This window comes from Epinephelus fuscoguttatus, linkage group LG3, assembly GCF_011397635.1.
Source record: "Epinephelus fuscoguttatus linkage group LG3, E.fuscoguttatus.final_Chr_v1".
Taxonomy (NCBI): Eukaryota; Metazoa; Chordata; class Actinopteri; order Perciformes; family Serranidae; genus Epinephelus; species Epinephelus fuscoguttatus.
The window spans coordinates 38,782,846-38,795,341 of NC_064754.1; the positions used below are offsets into that span (position 1 = coordinate 38,782,846).

General features: G+C 37.9%; 1 protein-coding gene across 4 annotated transcripts in view; it reads left to right on the top strand.

Annotated features, from left to right (window-relative positions):
* Positions 1 to 2,893: 2,893 nt before the first annotated feature.
* Positions 2,894 to 12,496, top strand: part of grin2bb (glutamate receptor, ionotropic, N-methyl D-aspartate 2B, genome duplicate b) — a 151,672-nt gene continuing 142,069 nt past the window's right edge. Inside the window, exons 1-3 of one of the 4 annotated variants that reach the window (XM_049571980.1) lie at positions 2,894 to 3,055; positions 3,694 to 3,787; positions 4,832 to 5,191. The gene's annotated coding sequence lies outside the window, so the exon portion shown is untranslated. The other 3 variants (XM_049571981.1, XM_049571982.1, XM_049571983.1) reach the window with 3 other exon arrangements.

A 12,496-nucleotide genomic window follows, 5' to 3' on the forward strand; every position in this document is an offset into this window, starting at 1 on the left:
GTTGCATCAATGTAAGCCCTGGAAGATGACAAGGCAGGACTGGAACTTATGTTGGCACTCCTGCTGATTGAAAGGTTGACTGGTTCAGAATCTGACTTAATAGGGTAGGTTTCAGGTGTAATCCCTACCTATAAAGTCTTCGAACTCCACCTCTGGAGGATTTTTTATTCATCCCTGGAGAGAGGTTGAAGTGGTAGCCAGAGTGTTATCTATCCCTGTAATGACACCAAACTAACGAATGGACATTAACATCTAAACAAGGCATCCATCTTGAAGAGGCCCATTGGGTGTGGTTAGATTAGGATTAAGATTAGGTTAGGAGGCTAAACTGCTTAGCCCAGGGAAGCTTATGCCATGGTGCTGAAAAGGACACACTGGCAGAGAATGTGAGTCATGGGATTTTGCCCATCCAGCCAACATGTGCTTGAGGACCTGAATTCAGTAAGTATGCTGCAGTGTTTGATTGGCACCTCTGGCTGACACCTTCACACTAGAAAAGAAAACTAGGGGGCAGATGGGTACATTAGAATTAATCAATTTCAATTTCAGTTTTATTTATAAAGCCCAATATCACAAATCACAATATGCCTCTACAACCTTTACAGCATACAACATCCCTCTGTCCTTGGACCCTCACACCAGATAAAGAAAAGCTGAATTACAAATCACTTTGCTGATTCAAAAAGCTTGTTCATTAAAAACATAAAAAATGCAATAGTAAGTTCAGTATGGCAGCACGGTGGTGTGGTGGTTAGCACCGTTGTTGTACAGCAAGAGGGTTCCTGGTTCAGTCCAGGGTGTGCAGAGTTTCCATGTTTTCCCCGTGTCCAGGGTATACCCTGCCTCTCGCCCAATGTCAGGCTCCAGGCTCCAGGCTTCATACTATAGCGTAATTGCCTTTCACCAAACTTTGTTTGTGGGTATTTATAATTATGTTTGAACCACTTATTCTTTAACAGGAAGTACTTCTCTTCATCTGTCAGTTGTCAGTTATATCAATTTTTATATCAATGAAAAAAACAAATCCGTGTTACTAAATTCTTACATTTTTACATGTATCTCACCATAGCAAGTTGGAAGAAGACATATTCTGCCATATATGAAGAGGGGAGACTCTCTGGAATCTGGCAATATAAGAACCATGATGCTGGGACATTCTGTCACTTCACAGCTGTCCAAAACATGTGGTTTGTGCCAGGCGGACATAATTGCCAGTATTTTTTCATTATTGCAAGAAATTCCATTGACTCATTCACAAGTCAAAAATGTCTTTCATTTGAAATAAACATGCAATATTTACATCTAAGATAATAGAAAAATAGTCAACCAAGATAATATTTGCCACTTTGCAGTAAAAAAAAATTCTGTATTAAAACTGCGTCGATCAAAGAAGAGTACCAGAATTTTCTTTTTTAAATAATTGTTATTATAGAGAACAGAGAGTCACTCAATCACCTTCCATCGGTCCTCCCACATACTTTCACCGCACAAATGAAATGGTTTATTTTTATTTTCATTTTATTCATTCATGTAGGTCGGGAAAAAATACCGAGGTCATGACCTCGGTGTCCTCAGTGGTAGTTATGGCCTTGGTCACCAGTGAGGAGCGCAGTGCAGCCAATTAGTGACATGATTCTGTTGTCAGTTCAGTTTGAAGATTTGGTATAGAGTGCCCCAGGAATGAGTCCTAAAAACACAGAAAGGAGTTGACATTTTAGCACTCTTGTTTCCCTTGTGTCAAAGTCAGAGGGTTTTTTGACTGGGTTTTTTGTTAGATGCTTGAAATAAGGTCTGTTGTTAACACAAGCATGAGAGGTGTTCACGTTCACGTTCAGCTGATACTTGACTTGTGAATTTTTAACACTTTAGATGTCTCAAAAAAGTGTGCCAACAAGTGGCTAAATAAAACATGGCTTTACAGCCTCATTATGGTGGTGACGTTAAGTCATGCAACGAAGGTGTAGTTTGTTTATAGCCTAACGTTAGCTTTTTACTTCTGGCAATTGCATTTAGGCTTCAAAAATAATAAAAGTGGTGTTCATTTGTGAAGATTATCTTGCTGCACAAAATGTGTAAGTGTAATAAACTTTTTTTTTCTAAACAGCTTATTTTCTGCAATGATCCAAAATCCAGTGGAAGAATTTGATAGGCTTTTTGACAAGGGAACCAGGACGATGCTAGCATCTGCGTTTGGCTAAAACTTCACCCCTGGAGCACACTATTAAGTTAGTACATATGAACTGAACACCTCTAGTAATAAGATTATTAGTGTAGCCAGACCAATACTTATTCTTTGAGACAATTCTAGTATTGCTAATTGTGAGTTTATCAATGTGTTGACAGTAATTTTTATTTGTACATTATCGCACATCGTAATTATGACCAATTCCAAGCAAGAAATTTTACAGTCGAAAAATCAACTTGTCACTGGTCCCTGGTGGACAGTCTATGGAGGGGTGACAATAGCTGTTTCCACCTGGTTCTGCATTTCTGTAATGTCATTTCTTGTTACTTTTCAGCTTACATGTACAACAATATAACAATGTTATATTTAGCTAATAATCCACAACATTGGCCTGCCTGTTTTTTGTTTTGTTTTGTTTTGTTAAGATAGGCTGACACAAATGGAACAATGAGATAAAAAATAACATATTTGAAAGCCTTTTGAAATTACTTGTAATAATAGTCATTATAATTTTTAGACAAAAAGTACATTGAATTATAAATAGCTGAATATAATTTCATGATAATTATACCCTCTGCAAATTTAATTTAATTAACAATTTATATATATATATATATATATATATATATATATATATATTTTATTTTTTTTTTTTTGGTGTCATGCTCCACAGAACGTGTTTACGTAGATAGGTCGCGGACGTTTTCAACTGCTGCAGGTCCATTCATGTTCACCGTCACTTTATGCTCAGCCGTCAATAATTTAACTAGTTGGCATATTTTTATTATTTTGTGAAGCGTTACGCGGAAAGTTGGACCACGCCGAGTGTCCCACAGAACTATTCCTTCATTCGAGACCATTAACAACACGGTAAGTCTGTTCTGTGTCTGTAACTTGTGTCTGAAGTAAAAGTTGGAAGTGTTAGCTAACCTAGCTAACGTTTGAGGTTAACGTTAACTTATACAGACTCTACGTTTAGTTGTACTTCTGTTTAAAAGTTTAAATGTTTTCATGGGAAAACATACTTATAAATTAAAGTACTGCATTGAATTTAAATAAGTTACGCAGTGTACAGTATGAATAGGTATTTTTAGGGAAGACATTTTGACATGTCACAGAAGGCACAACACAGGTGTAAATGATAAAACTAATGACGGCTGAATTCCATTTAGCTGCTTTGATTTCATATTCCTTGTATCCTGCATGTTTGTTCACTGTCACTCTCCCTAGAGCACTTGACTACCACAGAGCCATCGTTATGTTATTAGTAACACCTGTGCTTTTCTACTATGACAAGTCAAAATTTTTGCTGTGACAAAGTCGTATTTGTCATGCAGGATTGTCCATTTAGGATTCTCTTTCTCTCTCTCTTCATATATATACACTATATTTATCTATCTATCTATCTATCTATCTATTGCTATATATATTACAATAAAGTAGTACGGCAGGCTGGCATACTCAGTTTGCATTGCTTGGGGGCCACGGTCACTTTTGCAAAATGACAGGAGGTCCGGGTCCAGTCAGCAGCCCCGCACATGTATGCAAGGGCGTTTCCAGGATTTGAGGACATTTGTCAGGGGATCTGGAGGAGCCTCCCAGGTACATTTTTGATAAACAAGCTCTATTTTGATGCTGTTTAATGCACTCTGGCACCTTAAGCTGCTTTCACACTGCTGTGCTGTAACTAGCCACAGTATCCAACATGGAAGTAGGGGTATAAAGCAGTTGCCACCCATGCTAGTTGTCATGTTGTAGTTGTGAGGACAGTTGCTATGCAGCAAGGCAGCGTAATATATATCAAAAGAAAAGAAGTTCTCAGTGTGAATCAATGTATTTTTCCTGTGAATTAGAAAATGGTTTGGGGGGCCACCCAGCACCCTATTGGGAACCACATTTGGCCCAAGGGCCATAAGTTGAATATCACTGTAGTACGGTTTAGAAATCATATTTTAGAAGCTGATTGTTTTGTATGTAAAGTCTTAGCTAATCTGTTTGCTGGTAACAACAACCTAATACATTATTTCAGTAACGCTACTGTGTTTGAGTAAATGTAATTTGTTACTTTATAGGAATTTATTACAGTAAGTGTATGTGTTTTTCTTCCCATAGTGTGTTCCACATAAAATTTCAAATAACATTTGAATGAAAAATTCAAATACATTTTTAAACATCTAAACTACATTAAGCATTCTGGACAGTAGGTAGATGAATTTTCAAAATGAACAAAATGTAAACATTTCTTCAACCAGCATGTTTTACGTAAGCCACTATTGGGCTGATGTGAGCTTAAATAAACAAATTATTAGTACACAACAAATACAATAGTTATAAAAGTAATAACAATAATGTAGGTGCTTTTAAAATTGCCTGTTAGAAAAATGTTTGCAGAGGCATTATTCTCAAATTGATCTTCTCAGATTCAACCTCATAGTTGACCATTTTATTTTCTCCTCAGTGTAACAACAGAGGGAGCCATTGCTTTCTTTGTAAAAACAGTTTTCTTGACAATTGTTGCAGCAGCTCTTCTTTACTGTAGCATCTAATTCACAATCCTATAGAGGGACCCACCTCCACATCTCTCTCTCACTCTCTCCCTCTCTATCTGTCGCTCCCTCTCTCTTTCTCTCTCTCTCTCTCGAGCAGGGGGAGGAGAGCGAGTGAGTGCAGTAGGAGTTGTGCTCTGCGCTCTATGCCAGCCAGAGGTGTCTTTCGGCTCCACTCTCTGTATCTCTGGGTAGCAGCACCCCACCGTGCAGCCAGCCTGAGTGCCATGTCCAACAGCTGTGTTGGCAGAGGGTTACAGCTCATCTGAAGGGGAAAGTAACACCTTACTTTGAGGAGGACAGAAGAGAAAAGAAGACTGACCAGTTGCAGAGAGAGGGGGGATATAACTGACAGCCCCCCCCCTCGCCTCACTAAACAGAGCAAAAACGGAAGGCTTTGGAGTATTCAATTTTTTCTTTCGTTTTATATTTTTCTTATTCCTCATCGCGGTGCTGGGAGGTGCTTCATCTTTTCATATAGTCTCTCTCTCCGTCATTTGCCTCCTCATCTATTTCTCCATCTACCTGGTGTATAATTTTCTCTATTTATGAGTGAGAGAAAAGAGGAAGGAGGGAGGAGTTTTGTTTTAATTTTTGACCTCTCTTTCCTCCTCTCCACTCTTCCCTCCCTTTCACCAAACCATATCATACCTGTCAGTCCCTCCTTGCCATTCCATTTCTAGCTGCTGCCATCAGTCCATTATTCCCCATCCTACGCCTCTTTCTGTCTCTAAACTCTGATGTTATATGAACTTGGATGATTTTTCTTCAAAGACAACTAAAAAACTCCTCATGAATGACTCTTTTTTTTCCCTTTTCCTTCTCTTTGGTCCCTCCACACCCATTTTCTTTGCATCACACTCTTGCGGGATTCTTAAATGTTACTCTAGGTAGGTTAACTATCGTTTAGTGTCTGTCCATCTGTCTGTCTGTGTGTATTTGTGTGTGCTTTACGTATACATAAAACACACATTAACACACACATGCACTCGCACACTAAACTATGCCTAAAACAACAGTGTTTAGTGGGTCGATATCGGTCTGGTCTGGCACCGTTTTCATACCCTTCTCATCTGTTCTTCTCATCATGGCAAAGTGCGCCCATTTTTAATCGTTGTCTCTGAGAATTTTTTTTCATGTGCTCACACGTCTTGTCCTATTTCCATCTAATAAATAAATACATTTGTTTTGCAACCTGTTGAGAATTAACAACAGAGGAAAACTTAAGTTTAGACCTGATGGAGAATGAGATTAATCTTTTGACACTTTGGCATATTGGTATGTTTGATTATAATCTGTCAAAGTTGGGTATATATCGTTTTAACTAAATGACACTCTTGTCATGTTATTTATTGAGCTGCATTCAAAGTTCAGAGCTAATGGCCATCTCAAGTCATTAAGAGTGTATCCCATTTCATGCTTGATTTGTGCTTATTTTCATCCTGCCAGTCCATCAGCAGCCATTAGTTCTCATATAACCTGCCCAACACACACATACACACAAACACACACACACAATCCTCAATCCTTAAATATGCGCCTTATTATCATCAAAAATATCTCTCAGAATTGAATCCTCGTGCCTCTGCATGTTTTCAATTTTCCCTTCCTTCGCCATGATTAGTTTTCATCCAGAACTGGCCATTTTTCATCCCTGAAGCTCTTCCCCCTCAACTTGTCTTCATTCTCATCCTCTGTCAGGCAAGAGAGACCAGTTGGCATTAGTTGGATGTTGAACAGTGGATTAAGTGGGTAATGCCTTGTGGTGGATTTGAGGTCTAATGGACGGTGTGCAGGTTGTAAGATAGAGACAGACTGATAGACAGATAAAAATAGATAGCACTTAATATCCAATCTCATCACTACCTTTTTCCTTTCCTCACATTTCCTTCCTTTCTTTACGTTATTTTTGATGCTTTGTCTCTACTTCTCACTGCCACACCTTTTTGGGAGCGCTGTTTTTAATTACACTGTCAGACTGTAAGTTTTTAGCCTATATATCCATGGACATCAACCTGTGCACTCAAAAATTACGCCCAGTAGCGTAGGCCCACACCAGCCACTTTAGTCTCCCCTTTTTCCTCATTTCTTACGGACTGATTAAGAGGCTTAATAAATACCTCTTTTCTTGATTGTTCTGAGAGTGGGATGTCGTCATGAAGGAATATGAAGGACCACTCGTTTTGCTCTGTCTTTGCTTTTGTGTCTCAACTCTGCTCCTCTGTAAAACATCTCCACTACAGTCTATAAATTATGTGTTACAGAAAAGAGTTAATTAGGTGAGTAGTGAATTAATATAGCACTCACTTCTTCTTTGTAACTGAATGTATGCACATGCATGTAGGTGTGTGCACTGAATGTATGTGTGTGTGTGTGCAAAATTACAGTTTATCGAGCGTGCATGTGCTTGTGTGTGTATGTGTGTGTGTGTGTGTGTGTATGTGTGTGTGTGTGTGCGTGTGTGTGTGTTTGAATGTCTGCATGATACTGATGGAAATGTATTGTGCATGAACCTTAATCAGCAGGTTCTCTGTGAAGGGAATTTTTATATTTTCCACCACATTTGCTTGTACTGCTAAACCTTTCTTCACCCTGCTGTGACTAATTGGTTGTTTATCAGACCATGCCTTTGATCTTTATCCATTTTCTATATATGTACCGTTATATCTCTAAGAATTTCACGCATTATCACTTCTCTCAATAGTGATTTTGAGCAACAGAGATTTCTCATTCAAGGACGATCTCTAATCCATGGCAGAAACCGGCTCAAAATACTCTTTCAGTTTGGTTAAATCCCTCTTCATCAGCTGACTCACTCAATTAGTCCAGTTCAGTGTGCAGGTGCATGCATTTACACTCTTCCTCTCCTTATTGTGCATTTTAGTTGGTTGAGGTTTGTTAACCAGTGCTTTGTTGATGCCCTCCTCCTCCTCTTCATCCTCCTCCTCCTCCTCCTCCTCCTCTTCCTCCATTGCATTTCTTCTTGTTTCCTGCTCCGTGGATCTACAACAGATCTCTAAAAATGACTAGATCTCTGGCAATGAATCACAGATCTAATGTGACTCATACACCAGCTTTACTGTATCAGACTCTTCAGCATGACCTTAATGAGTACACTGTACACTATAGATGACATACTAGGCTCCATGTCTCAGAGTGCATCATCATATATGGGATAGCTGATCCAATGCTGTGTGCTTTTCTACAAACAGATGTCTTATTATGTTAATTAAGTAGCTAATCAAGTAAATAGCTAATTAATACTGGCATAATTATCCTAAAGATGATTAGACAAGGGGAGAACAAACTCTTACTTGTTTACACATAAATGCAAATTATAAAACATTTCCCAAACTGTATGAATCCAGTCTGTGCAGTATGTTTTACCCATGCTGCAAGCTAATTTTTGTAAACAAGGCGAAAACCCTAACCCCTTGCAACCCAAAATACCAAGTGTCGTAAGACATTAAGTTGTGTGTAAGCATTTAAAATTATCATCAGATCTCTTGACATTGCTCATATGCAAACTTAAAACATAAAAAGGGTGCTACGGCGGCTTCCTCTTAAATATTCTCCATTAACGGAGTGAACAAGTGGGCCCCTGCCCTGGAAGTTTCAAGTTGATTTTAATGCAGCGCCTTTAAGCCCAAACAGTCTAAATGATTTAGGACATCTTTCAAAAGAGTGGTGCGATGTTGCCTCGCTGTGAGCACACTGTAGTTTAAAATATAAAGGCTTAAAAGGGCATGCTCACCTCTTGGGTTTCAGGCTAATGAAGGATTTATGTTCAAAAGAGGAGTCATTAAGACTGTGTTAAGATTGTGGAGATCTTTAAATACTGAGCACATCAAGAGCGTGCATGGTTCTTGATTTCACATCAAAACAGTGCTACCCATAAAGCAAATTAAAAGTTGTACTGAAAAGAGAAATAGGAGGAGCTCTAACTGTTAAGTTGGACACACATTTTGGCATTTTGATGAAGTAAGGAAGTAACATAAGTACACACATTAAAACCTTTGCCTCAGTGAAAAGGTCTCTCTGGAATAACTCCACCTAATAACATTATTCAGCATTTTTAAAAGCTGTTGATTCATAACCTAGAGAGGGAACAAAACAAGCAAACAAGCCTCATTCAGTTATTTTCTGCTAACGTTTATTTAAGGAAATACTGTATTATTCTGCATGAGTCAAGCTATCAGTGTCATTATAATACTACTGTGAGAGTTTGCGATAATGAGAATTTGAAGGAGTCAGAGAGAAAGATGGATTTTTGTAAATAAAATTTCTTGAATGAATAATTCATTACACTGCCAGACAGGATTAAAATTCTACACATGCAGATATCCTCTGACAGATTTCCTAAGGCTAAATTGTGTATACCTACATATCCGACTTCCCCAAAATACACATACACACACACACACACACACACACACACACACACACACACGTATTTCCAGATACAGACATATCCCTGTGGGCATGTACACGTTAAAATGACAACCCTGTTAAAGACTTAAAGGGTGAAACAGACAGAACAAACATTACTGTGTCTGACACTATTGATTCATTTTCTCTATTGATTAATTGTTTGGTCTACAATATATCAAGATATAGAGAAAATGATGTGTTACATCATTCTAGAGTCAAAGGTGAATGTCCAACCAACAATCCAAAATCCGAAAACTGAACCGACTGCAGTGAAAAACTAAAAACACCAGCACATATTCACATATGAGACGATGCAATCACAGAAGTTTGAAAAATATTACTTAAATAATTCTAAAAATAGTTGCTGATTAATTTTCTGCCGATCAACTAATTGATTAATGAACTAATAGTTTCAGTTTCATTAGAATCCATTTATACTTTAGTAACATTGAAGCTAAAGTGAATCGTCACAAATACTTTAAATGTTTTAGCCTGTTTTAGACTTTTTTTTTTTTTTTTTTTTTTTTTTAACGTTGGATTAACGCAGAAATTGATCAACTTTTTTTTTAATCAAGAGAACTAAAAATATAAGTTCCTGAGCAGGCTTTGTTCATTGGTGTTTGACTTTGTTAAATTTGGGTTTTTAGGCCCTGAGTCCGCAATTTTCATAGCCACGCAAAAACCCAAGGATACATTTCATATTTGCATGTTTCGAACATAGCATATCAACGTTTTATATATGTAGTATATAGGTTTGGGAATCTCTCTGTGATAGACGATTCAAAAACGATATATTTTTAATACAGAACGATTTGATACGATTCGATACAGTGTATGAACGATACGATTCCATACGATTCCATGGTTAACATTTGTTGATGTAGACATTAATCATACATTATAAAATAAAGAAGCCAATTCTATAAAAGTGACATTCTTACAGTATTTTCAAATTTGTAAAAGACCACATCCCCAAGCATTGTATGGTACTGGCAAAAATAAAATAAAAAGACAAACAACAACAAAATCACATGTCAAATGTATTTATTTTTAGACATGGACCAAAAAAAGACTTGCTGAATGAACATCATTTTGTTGGATGGGATCAATATAAAAATGAGAAGAAGTTTTAAACTTTAAGTGAAGTGAACTTTAAGTAAAATTTAAGTGTTTTAAACCTACTTGTTGTGTTGTTTTTATGGTATTGTCTGTGTTTTTGTATGTATCTTATATGGACTTGAGTCTGGAATAAAGTTTATTATGACGCTGTACAATATAAACATAAAGCAGAATAAAATAATAACCTGCAAGGTAGGGGCAGAATCTGACATCTCCTGTTAATAGTTGATATCATGGACTATGATGACTAGCAGCTTATCACTGACAGCATGTCAGACTATTTCTCTGTGTTTGCTACACTCTGTTTGTCATTTATAAAAAGATAAATCACTTTTCTATAATACATCAATGATATTTCAATGGAATAAATTACTTATTGACTTATTCATACTTCAAAAACAGCATCAATAAGTGATTAACATAGGGGGGATCAAAATAAAATAAATAAATAAAATAAAAATCAACCAGCCACCCTCCTCCCCTGACAAGTAAAGAACAGTCCCTAAAGTGCGCTGAGGTTTGTGGAAATGTGAACTGCTCATTTCTCCTCTGACACGTCACACGTCATAGTGCTGCCAGGGCTCGCCTGGTATTTCTGGGCAGTCATGACACCGACGAAGACTTCTTGGACCTGGAGCCAGGCTTCTCGGTCGCTGGCTGGTAAGCCGTTATCATGCGCCGCCGTATTTGACAGGAATACATATTTCTGTCTGTCTGTGACCCCGCGTTCAACCCACAACCTGCAGGATTCGCCTTTTGTTTCTGCTGCGGCTTGGCTGCTCCCTGGTTTATCCAACCAGCATTAGCTTCTGTTCCTCATCTCCACCGGTCAAGCTGGCACTGATGTTTACATCCATTATCGTTGTCAGTAATGCCTGCTACAGAGCATGCTGCCGGGCCGGCTCTCGCGTTGTTTTAGCCAGTCAACCGACTGCTAGTCTCGCGATACCTGAATCCATGACTCTACAATCGATTCATCTAAGGATTCATGGCAGATTCGTATTGATTGAGGAGGCTGCTACCGACGTAGCCGTATCTCTCGCTTGTCAAACCGGATATACGGTCGTATCGGTTAATCGTTCCCAACCTTAGTAGTATATGAGCTTACTTAATCATCCGAAAGGGGGGGGGGGGTGGGGGGGTGGTAGATGGCATAGCACCTTGGCGAAACGCCCTCCAAGCTACACTGTTGAAGAACAACAAACAACAAAATGGGTCATCTTTTACTGACCCATTGCTGTTTTTCCACCAGGGAAAGTACCAAGAAAAGCGTTTGCTTTTTAATGAACATCATTCTCCAACCGTGATTATGCCAGCAAAACCATTTCTTTCTTTACTCCAAACTCGATCTTTTCTTAACAAAAACCAAGTGGTTTTTGTGCCTCAACTTAAACACACAGTAACCACAATGTTGTTAAAACGTAAAGAAACAAACAGTTTCAATGTATCTACTTACATAATAACATACAAATGTAACGTAAAGTCTCAACCACACCTGCGTCATGTGCCTAGAAACGCCCTGAGCATACCAAAATAAGAAGAAAACAAGGAAATACAAGCAGAGGGCGAAGTCTCTGCAGATAAATACACTCATACATACTTCTTGTGGGTTCATGAGTGATGAATGAGAGGATTTATTTTGAGTGTATACATTTTTTTTTTCTTTTAGAAAAGTCCTGCATGGTATCTTTAATATCTACGTTAGCCTACTATCAATAAAGGCACAAATTTTGATTAAAATACACAAATTTAAACATCTAATGTGTCGAACCTTTAGATCATTACCTTTAAGAGAAAAATCATGGAAAAAAGTGTCCTAGTAACACACGATGTAAGCAGATTGCGTGCGAGGGAGGGCCATATTTTAAAATCAGAGAAAGTGAATGAAGTAGTTACAGATAAACATTAGGAGTGGGTGGAAGGAATGAAATCTCCTATCACAGTGTATGTGATTTTAAATCATGCTGTTTACATATACAGTGCGTTGTGATACAGTAAATTGTCTCTAAAAATCAACTGAGAAACCTTTTAAGGACAAAATAAACTGCCAAGAATGTCCATTTTGGGCAAATCTAGCAAATTTAATACCTGACAAATCAAGGTACTTTATCACATTGATGCAGCAAACATAAATAGCCAATCAAGCCAATAAGCTATAAAGCTATTACTCTCATTTTCAACAAGCGCCCCAATATAACCAAAAATATTAAAGAAG